The following is an 11426-nucleotide window of genomic DNA, read 5'->3' on the forward strand; positions in this document are numbered from 1 at the left end:
GGAGAAAAACTGCTCTGATTTCTAGGTGTGGCAGCCAAATAAAAGCTTGATGACAGCTACCTCTGGCTGGTATTTCTACTGAAGCAATAACTGCAAAAATGTTACGGAAATATTTAAGCTCTAGAAAATCAGCAGACAAGTGGCCACTTTAGAATGATTCTCTGTGTGAGTGGTTCTGACAGTGAGACCACCTCATTAAACTTAATTAACTAATTTTGTGAAACTGCTTGGTATATGAAAGGATGAGTGCATGTATATTATGACGTATTTATCAAGTATCTCAGATTAACTATGCAAAGCGTGTTACTCACAAAATGGCTGGTACCTGCAATGGAATTTGTATTCCTGTGCAACCAAATAACCACTCAGTGTATCCATTAACATCATATAGTGCTACCTGTACTTATAATGCACAACAGGTGGATGTTTTTTTCATTGCGTTAGTGAATTGCCAAATGGTAAGCAAGCCAGAAGTTTAAATATATTCTTCAATTGTCACAGCTGTTCTTACCCAACATCCAGGTGTTCCAGCAGAGGTTGCTGCCTCATGATCAGGAGCAGGAAGCCTGGCTAATTTTACCACTTGATATCTTAAAGGTGTTAAGGCCAATGTAGCCATGCCTTTTGGAACCACGATGAGATCAGCTAACTCAGCACTTCATACATGTACAACATCCGAAATTCGGCAACCTTGGGACTGAGAGCGTTCCGGTTTTCGGATTTTTCCGGACAAGAAAATCAATATGTCCGAAATCCGGAAACCTCGGGACTGAGATCGTGCCGGTTTTCTCCGATTTCGGACCTCGCTGTTGGCACTCCTCGCCGCCCACCAATCATCCGCTTCTCGCAGTTTGCCGATCCTCGCCACCCATGGCCCCCCCCCCCGACACTGCGTTTTTAACCAGTTTCCTCGTCCCTCGCACGATATCGGCGTCTTGGCCGCCTCAAAAATGTCGGTTTTCGGATAGCCGCATTCGAGACATTGTACCTGTAGTACCAAACCTGGGTCTGTACAGCTCCGTGCTATACTAGGCAATTCCTTTACTCTTCAAACCTTTTTTTTAAAGCTTTGCAAAAAAGAATGACTTACATTTATATAGCACCTTTCAAAGCGTCTCAAAGCACTTTGCAGCCAATGAAGTACTTTTGAAGTGTAGTCACTGTTGTAATGTGGGAAATGCGGCAGCCAATCTGCGCACAGCAAGATCCCACAAACAGCAATATGCTAATGACCTGACAATTTGTTTTAGTGATGTTGATTGAGAATAAATATTGACCAGGACAAGAACATAAGAAATACGAGCAGGAGTAGGCCACCTGGCTCCGCCATTTAATAAGATCATAGCTGATCTGATCATGGATTCAGCTCCACTTCCCTGCCCGCTCCCCATAACCCTTTATTCCCTTATCACTCAGAAATCCTCTATCTCCGCCTTAAATATATTCAATGACCCAGCCTCCACAACAACCCTCAGAGAAGAAATTCCTTCTCATCTCTGTTTTAAATGGGCAGCCCCTTATTTTGAGACTATGTCCCCTAGTTTTAGTTTCCCCTCTGTGGAAATATCCTCTCTGCATCCACCTTGTCGAGCCCCCTCATCATCTTATATGTTTCAATAAGATCACTTCTCATTCTTCTGAACTCCAATGATTATAGGCCCAACTTACTCAACCTATCTTCATAAGTCAACCCCCTCATCCCCGGAATCAACCTAGTGAACCTTCTCTGAACAGCCTCCAATGCAAGTATATTCTTCCTTAAATACTGAGACCAAAACTGTACGCAGTACTCCAGGTGTGGCCTCACTAATACTCTGTACTGTTGTAGCAGGACTTTGCTGCTTTTATACTCTATCCCCCTTGCAATAAAGGCCAACATTCCATTTGCCTTCCTGATTACTTGCTGTACCTGCATACTCACTTTCTGTGTTTCATGCACAAAGACCCCCAGGTCCCTCTGTACTGCAGCACTTTGCAATTTTTCTCCATTTAAATTATAATTTGCTTTTCTGTTTTTTCTGCCAAAGTGAATAACCTCATATTTTTCCATATTATACTCCATCTGCCAAATTTTTGCCCACTCACTTAGCCTTTCTATATCCCTATGCAGATTTTTTGTGTCCTCACAATTTGCTTTCCCACCCATCTTTGTATTATCAGCAAACTTGGCTACATTACACTCGGTCCCTTCATCCAAGTCATTAATATAGATTGGAAATAGTTGAGGGCCCAGCACCAATCCCTGCTGCACCCCACTAGTTAGTGTTTGCTGGAGACACCGGGGATAACACCCCTGCTTTTCTTCGATATACTGTCATGGGATCTTTTACGTCCACCTGAGAGGGCAGACGGGACCTCGGTTTAATGTCTCATCTGAAAAACTGCACCTCTTATGCTGAGGGACTGCTGCACTGTCAGCCTAAATTTATGTGCATAAGTCTCTGGAGTGGGATTTGAAACCACAACCTTCTGACTCAGAGCATTTCAGTTGGCTTGTTTCGCAATTTATTCGATTGAATGTAGATATTGACTGGCCACGATGCGCTGGCCCCATGGAATATGTATATAGCCATGGGCAATATGTAATTCCTCTCATGTGATACTCCAGACTCCAGGCTGGAGTAAGCAGCCAATATGTAGACAGATTGATGGTTGATGAAAACAGCAGGGGTCAAAATCTCTTTCTCAAAACAGAAGGAACACCTTCAGTGTATAATAAAATGCTGGGTGTTAAGCGGCACTGAATTCATAAGATCATAAGAAATAGGAGCCATTCAATAAGACCATGGCTGATCTGATCCTGGCCTTAACTCCACTTCCCCGCCAGCTCCCCATAACCCTCGACTCCCTTATCATTCAAAAATCTGCCTATCTCCACCTTAAATATATTCAAAGACCCAGCCTCCACAGCTCTCTGCGGTAGAGAATTCCAAAGATTCATGACCCTTTTGAGAGAAGAAATTCCTCCTCATCTCAGTTTTAAATGGGAGACCTCTTATTCGGAAACATCCTCTCTGCATCTACCCTGTCAAGCCCCCTCAGAATCTTATGTTTCAATAAGATCACCTCTCATTTTTCTAAACTCCAAGGAGTATAGGCCCAACCTGCTCAACCTTTCTTCATATGACAACCCCTTCATCCCAGGAACTAACTTCGTGAACCTTCTCTGAACTGCCTCCAATTGGGGTGCCAACTCTGATTAGACATACTTCTGGAGGTTCCATCACATGACTCCGTCTCCAACCGCCTGGCCTAGTCAAACTGCCGTTTTTCTCATCTCCAATATTTTTATAATCAATAAACAAATGTATTGTGTTCCTAACACAGATGAGACTGCACACAGGGAGGTTAAAGTAACAGTGACCGCAGTCTTTATTAAGACACTCCAGAGTGAGGAACAGGCCTTAGGGGCCGGCTTATATACAATGCTCCCAAGGGATGCTGGGATCCCTTGGGACTTCAGGGGATGCGTTCCCTGGTGGCAGAACATGGGAATGCATGCTTTACAGATACACAACATCACTCCGCCCTCAAAGTCAAAGTGAAAACTATTTATAAGGTGAGGCGGTCGGGAACCTTTCTTTCCCTGGTGGACCGCCTCAGTACAAATGTCTGTTCTAGTGTGCTGACTGTGCCCTTGCTGGGCTGGCGTGTTGTTGGCCCTCCAGGGCTGCTAGGTGAGCCTGGCCTTGCTGGGCTGATGGGCGTGATGGGTTCGATTTCCTGGTCCGGGATGGTGTCATTGATCCTTTGGGTGTGTGTTGTGGGCTCAAAAAAGATGGTGTCTGCTGTGGGTTGTTTAGGGCAGTCCGTGAACCGCAGCCTCGTTTGGTCCAGGTGCTTTCTGCAAATTTGTCCATTGTCTAGTTTGACTACAAACACCCTACTCCCTTCTTTAACTATCACCGTGCCCGCGATCCACTTGGGACCATATCCATAGTTTAGCACATACACAGGGTCATTCAGATCAATTTCCCGTGACACAGTGGCGCGACCATCGTTTACATTTTGTTGCTGCCGCCTGCTCTCTACCTGATCATGCAGGTTGGGCTGAACCAGCGAGAGTCTGGTTTTAAGTGTCCTTTTCATGAGTAGCTCAGCCGGGGGTGCCCCTGTGAGCGAGCGGGGTCTCATGCGGTAGCTGAGCAGTACTCGGGACAGGCGGGTTTGGAGTGAGCCTTCTGTGACTCGTTTGAGGCTCTGTTTGATTGTTTGTACTGCCCGCTCTGCCTGCCCATTGGAGGATGGTTTAAACAGGGCCGAGGTGACATGTTTGATCCCATTGCGGGTCATGAATTCTTTAAATTCGGTACTGGTGAAACATGGCCCGTTGTCACTGACCAGTATGTCAGGCAGGCCATGGGTGGCAAACATGGCCCTCAGGCTTTCAATGGTGGCGGTGGCGGTGCTTCCCGACATTATTTCACATTCAATCCATTTTGAAAAAGCATCCATCACCACCAGGAACATTTTACCGAGAAATGGGCCCGCATAGTCGACATGGATCCTCGACCATGGTCTGGAGGGCCAGGACCACAAACTTAGTGGTGCCTCTCTGGACGCATTGCTCAACTGAGCACACACGCTGCATTGCCGTACACAGGACTCTAAGTCAGAGTCGATACCGGGTCACCACACGTGGGATCTGGCTATCGCTTTCATCATTACTATACCCGGGTGTGTGCTGTGGAGATCCAAGATGAACGTCTCCCTGCCCTTTTTGGGTAGCACTACGCGGTTAACCCACAACAGACAGTCTGCCTGAATGGACAGCTCGTTTTTTCGCTGCTGGAATGGCTTGATTAGCTATTGCATTTCAATGGGGATGCTGGCCCAGCTCCCATGCAGTACACAGTTTTTTACTAGCGACAGCAAAGAATCTTGGCTGGTCCAAGTCCTAATCTGGTGGGCCGTGACAGATGATTTATCATTTTCAAAAGCTTCCATGACCATCAACAAGTCTGCGGGCTGCGCCACCATCAACAAGTTTGCAGGCTGCGCCATTTCCACCCCCGTGGTGGGCAATGGTAGCCGACTGAGAGCATCCGCACAGTTCTCGGTGCCTGGCCTGTGGCAGATGGTATAGTTATATGCTGATAGCGCGAGTGCCCACCTTTGTATGCGGGCTGAGGCATGAGTATTTATCCCCTTGTTTTCAGCGAACACGGATATGAGGGGCTTGTGATCGGTTTCCAGCTCAAATTTGAGGCCAAACAGGTACTGATGCATTTTCTTTACCCCGAACACACACGCTAATGCCTCTTTCTCAATCATGCTGTAAGCCCTCTCAGCCTTAGACAAGCTCCTGGAGGCATAGGGGACAGGTTGCAATTTCCCCGCAATGTTAGCTTGTTGTAATACCCACCCGACTCCTTACGACGACGCATCACACGCGAGCACAAGTCTTTTACACGGGTTATACAATACAAGTAGCTTGTTGTAGCATAAAATGTTTCTGGCTTTCTCAAAAGCAATTACTTGTTTTTTTTCCCCATACCCAGTTCTCACCTTTACGCAATAGCACATGTAGGGGCTCTAAGAGGGTGCTTAACCCCGGTAGGAAGTTACCAAAATAGTTGAGGAGTCCCAGGAACGACCTCAGCTCCGTGACGTTCTGTGGCCTGGGCGCATTCCTGATAGCCTCTGTCTTGGTGTCTGTGGGCCGAATGCCGTCCACCGCGATCTTTCTCCCCAAAAACTCCACTTCTGTTGCCATGGAGACGCATTTCAACCTCTTCAGCCGCAGCCCTACGCGATTCAATCGCTGGAGGACCTCCTCCAGGTTTTGTAGGTGCTCGACGGTGTCCCGATCCTTAACCAATATGTCGTCCTGAAAAACCACCGTGCGTGGTACCGACTTGAGTAGGCTCTCCATGTTTCTCTGGAAGATCGCTGCAGCCGACCGAATTCCAAACGGGCATCTGTTGTAGATCAACAGTCCCTTGTGCTTGTTGATGCAGGTGAGGCCCTTCAAAGACTCCTCCAGCTCCTGCGTCATGTAGGCCGAAGTCAGGTCGAGCTTGGTGAACGTCTTGCCTCCTGCCTGCATCGCAAATAGGTCGTCTGCCTTAGGTAGCGGGTATTGGTCCTGCAGCGAGAAACGATTAATAGTTACTTTATAATCACTGCAAATCCTGGCTGTGCCATCACTTTTGAGTACTGGAACAGTCGGACTGGCCCACTCACTGAATTTCACTGGGGAGATGATGCCCTCGCGTTGTAGCCTGTCCAGCTGGATTTCCACTCTCTCCCTTATCATGTGAGGTACTGCTCGCGCCTTGTGGTGAATATGTCGTGCTTCGCCCCAGAAAAGTTTCCAATGCCTGGCTCAACAAGGGAAGGAAATTTGTTAAGAACCTGGGTACATGAGGCCTCATCGACATGTGATAGCGCGCGGATGTCATCGCAGATGCAGCGGATTTTGCCCAGCCAGCTCCTTCCAAGTAGTGTGGGGCCATCGCCTGGGACAATCCAGAGTCGTAGTTCGTGCGCCGTGCCCTCGTAGGTGACCTTGACCATGGTGCTGCCCAGGACAGTGATAAGCTCTTTGGTGTACATTCTCAGTTTTGTGTGGATGGGGCTCAGGGCTGGTCTGAGTGCCTTGTTGCACCACAATCTCTCAAACATCTTTTTACTCATGATGGATTGGCTAGTGCCAGTGTTCAGTTCCATGGCTACGGGTAAGCCATTCAATTTTACATTTAACATTATAGGTGGACATTTCGTCCAAAATGTGTGCACCCCGTGTACTTCAGCATCTGCCTCCTCTCTCTGAGGCTCGAAATTGCTTTGCTCCACCATGGTCAGATCTTCCTCTGCCACGTGGTGGTTAGCAGATTTTGCAGAGCTTGCAGCTCATCTGCAAGCTCATTGGAGATGCCCCATTGTTCCACAGCTCTTGCAAACATGCCCTTTGAAGCGGCATGAATACGTTGAATGGAAGCCTCCACAATGCCAACAAGGTGTGAATTGCCTTGCATTCATCCTTCGTTGCGGACTCTGAGTCATCTGGGTCACCTGAGGCCTGCTGGCAGTTGCAGACTCGTGGTTTTTGCCCTGTACATTTCTGCTCGCAAACACAGTTCCAGTTAATTTATGAACATTGCTAGCACTTGTGTGCTGAGAGATTTGTTTGGTGTTATCACTGGTGGACATAAACGCCTGTGCTATCACAATGGCCTTACTGAAGGTCAGTGTCTCTACATTCAAAAGTTTTCGTAGGATGGTCACGTGGCCAATGCCCAGTACAAAAAAGTCTCTGAGCATTTGCTCCAGGTAGCCATCAAACTCACATTGTCCTGCAAGTCGCCTTAGCTCGGCGACGTAGCTCGCCACTTCCTGACCTTCAGATCGCTGGCACGTGTAGAACCGATACCTCGCCATCAGCACGCTCTCCCTCGGGTTAAGATGCTCCCGAACCAGTGTACACAGCTCCTCCTTATCTGTGGGTTTCACCAGAGCCAGCAGATTCTTCATGAGGCTGTAGGTCGGTGCCCCGCAGACCGTGAGGAGGACCGTTCTCCTTTTTGCAGCGCTTCCTTCTCCGTCCAGCTCGTTGGCTACTAGGTACTGGTCTAGCCGTTCGACATAGGCTTCCCAGTCCTCACCCTCCGAAAACCTCTCCAGGATGCCCACAGTTTGCTGCATCTTTGCGTTGGATTCGTATACTCGTCGCCAGTTATTGTGTTCCTAACACAGATGAGACTGCACACAGGGAGGTTAAAGTAACAGTGACCTCAGTCTTTATTAAGACACTCAAGAGTGCATAACAGGCCTTAGGGGCCGGCTTATATACAGTGCTCCCAAGGGATGCTGGGATCACTTGGGACTTCAGGGGATCCGCTCCCTGGTGGCGGATCATGGGAGTGCATGCTTTACAGATACACAACAAAATGTATTCAAAGAAAATGAAAATTATTTTTTAAATTCCCCTTGGTTGTTTGCAGCAGTGTCTGGGAGATTAATCTTTAATTCCTGGAGACTCCAGGCCAAGCCTGGAGAGTTGGTAGCCCTACAGGTTCACCAGCCTCAGTATTCCAGGTTGTAGGTTACACTGAGGGGGCATTTGATCTATTTATTGTTTTCCACAAAAATAGTTGAAGGTTACACTGGTGTTGCACTTAGCCACAGATTTCCACTTTGCTAGTTCCTGTAACATTTGAAGACCAGAGAGGAGGGCAGCAGAGAGAGACGCGGTGGAGGTAGTTTCTTCTGCATTGAGGGTGTGAATACTGAGATATTTGAGAACCATGTGGCTGTTGTTTTGCAAAGTGGCTTCGTGAAAGAAACAAGTGACTGGCTTTTCTTTGGGTTGGCGAATTTGAAGGTTTGTACTGCATGTTGAGTGGCTGAATTACATTGGATTACATAGGGATATACAGCACAGAAACAGACCATTCGGACCAACCAGTCCACGCTGGCATTTATACTCCACTCGAGCGTCCTCCCGTCTTTCCTCATCTTATCAGCATAGCCCTCTATTCCCTTCTCCCTCGTATGCTTATCTAGCCTCCCCTTAAATGAATTATGCTGTCTTGAGTGTGCAAAAAATCTGCAGTAAACGTGGAAAGAAAAACAGAATGAGAGATTGTGGAAAGGGTGTGCTCTGCTGTTGTAGGTCATTAAAGTTTTATGCTGTATGCTTTTAGTTTTAAATGTTATATTGTGTTTAGTATAAGTTAGTAAAGTCACAATGGGAGGATTGCTGTGACCTGCGTTGTGTGAACCTTGCTGGAGTTGGAAGTTCCTGGTTCATCCAGCACAAACACACTCACAGTCAGTGTATCCCGCTGCATTCACTCAAGCTCAAAGTTTCTGAGCCTGAGAAGCAGCAGGAGACAGTCCGTCACATATGGAAGGTGGTTAGAAGATGGAATTCTCCTGCTATAAACGGCCATTGAAGCGGAATACATAAATTCTTTCAGAAGTGGATTAGATAGTTGTTTGAAAAAGAGTAGCAGTGTCTGGGGCGCGCCGGAGATTGGGATTAAAGTAGGGCCAGGGATTTCCCGGGAGCTGCTGCTGCTGTACCTTGGGCAGAGGTGCAGTGGAATCCCGATAAATGGGGTTTCCGTTGCAATTTCAGTGAAGTTACGGGGGCCGGAGTGGGTGCACTCCCCAGGGAATTACAGGCCTGGGTTGCTAATGTTGTCAAAACATGCCTGATGGGTCAAATGGCCTGCTTCTGTGCTGTAACATGCTGTGGTTATGACTTCCCGTGTTGGAAATTTCATGTTGTTTTCAGATTTTATCCTCTTGTCACCTGTTCGCAGGCTCCAGTACCTCATCCCCATGACCATTCATCTTATGTGAGCATGGCGATGCCCAGTATATTTCACCATGGATAGCACCACAGCCAAGTCCCTCCTCACCCGTTGTCCACACGTGCATTTTGCAGCACAAGTCACTGAATAGCAATGGGTTGATTGGTCTGTCTTTGCCCTTCCCCAGGAGCACAAAAGCCAAATAAACACAGACTACCAATCAATCCTGGGCCCTCGAGCTAACGTGGCTCAAAACGAGCCTGGTGATGCCTTTGGCTAAAAATGGGAGATTTATTAATTGGCAATATTTTAAAGAATTTCTGCAATTGATTTTTCTTTTTGGCTGAGCAATAAAGTCAATCATTAGTCACTTCCCATTTTACAGCTTTTTATTGAATACAGTTGAACAATTTGTATTATTAGAAAAATTGTACACACGTGTCACTGAGGCCTTGCTGATTTTCTTATTGGATTTTGTGCATTTCAGTGATACATAACAATTAGTTTGCAATTCAATGCATAAAACATTGTACAATTTTACGGATGTATGAAGGTAATACTTCAGAAAGATAAAAGAATAAGCTCATTCAGAGTTTGCAAGTCTAGATATTAATTATGTTTAACCAATTGGTGCCAGATTTTAATAAAAATTGATTGATATCCTCCAACGGTATGTCTCTAACCCTTCCCCTGGGTTCGTTTCTTTTGTGCTCAGCAACGCGAGAGATGTATGTGCTGGAAAACTGAGCACTTTCCATTTCATGTCTCCTTGTCAGAATCCAGCACTTCCACGTCCCGTCACCATGGTGCAGCCAGATGGAGAACAAAGCTCCCTTCTACCCTGCCTCAATGATATGCCTCCTCACAACAGCGCCCCCTGTTGCTCCAGAGTAGCACTTTTCCATTTCCCACACCCGCTGCCCTGTGCCTTCTCTGGCCCATTTAATGATAGATTGCAATGTGGAACTGGATTCAGACATTCACATATCATGCCATGTAGGACCTTTACAACCTGCTAAGAGGAGATTTTCGTCCCATCAGATTCGGTTGGGCTCAAATCAAGGTTCCAGAGCTAACAGGACAGTGAATTTTTTTGCATCATTTATGGGGAGTCCAAAAATAAGGGCAATAAATATAAGACAGTCACTAATAAATCCAATAAAGAATTCAGGAGAAACTTGCTACCACATGGTGTAGTTATGGCGAATAGTATAGATGCATTTAAGGGTAATTAGTTATATACAGGAGGATGAAAGGAAGAGAAGGCTATGCACAGTGGTCGATGAAGTAGGATGGGAAGAGGCTTGTGTGGAGCATAAACACAGGGCTGAATGGCCTGTTTCTGTGCTGTAAATTCTATGTAATTCTATGTACTCTGTACACCCAGCCTGCTGTAAGTCCAGAACCTCCTCCAAATACACAGTGGGTAAAGGACACCATCCAGTGAGGAGCTGACCCCGTACGATGCTAGGGGAGCTACAATTGACCTCAGCTCCCCTGGGCTAGAGGGCAGAAAACGGGCAGGGTTTCACTCCTGACTACTGTGGTGACTGAAAGTGGAATTGGGTGAGGAGAGATTGGGTTCGGTTGTGATTGCTGCCCATGAATCACCATTTTATACTCACTGTCTGGACTCGCGTATAAAAAATGGTCACGAGGGAGGTAGCAGAACATGAACAGTGCTTTTTGGAAATTGAGCCAGTGCCTTCATACAAGAAGGGAGAAAATTGGCAGTGTAAATTTTATCATAAAAAGGTAAAGGAATAATAACCAGCAACACACTGTGTGTAAGTCTATAAGAATATCGATATGTTTTTACATTATTCTAATAAAGAACAAAGTCAGAGCAGCTAATGTTAGCAGAGTTGGTTTAAACTGTTGTCTCACAAATTCTATCTTTTGATCACAATGTGCTGATAACATTGGAGAGAATGAATTTCAAGGCCGAAGACATTGTACTGTAAAGATAGGCACATATAGATTATTAAATAAATAAGCTATTTGGCATCAACTATATAATTTGGAGCTAAAAGGGTTGTTAGGTTAAAGACAGGCTTTCCAGACTTTTGATCACAGCCTAGGGGAGTGTAAAAGAAGGAAATTACTGCAGTATTATTAAGGCAATAGGTTCCTTTTCGTATAGAGATTGCAAGGGGTCATGAC

This window comes from Pristiophorus japonicus, chromosome 18 (genome assembly GCF_044704955.1).
Source record: "Pristiophorus japonicus isolate sPriJap1 chromosome 18, sPriJap1.hap1, whole genome shotgun sequence".
Lineage (NCBI taxonomy): Eukaryota > Metazoa > Chordata > Chondrichthyes > Pristiophoridae > Pristiophorus > Pristiophorus japonicus.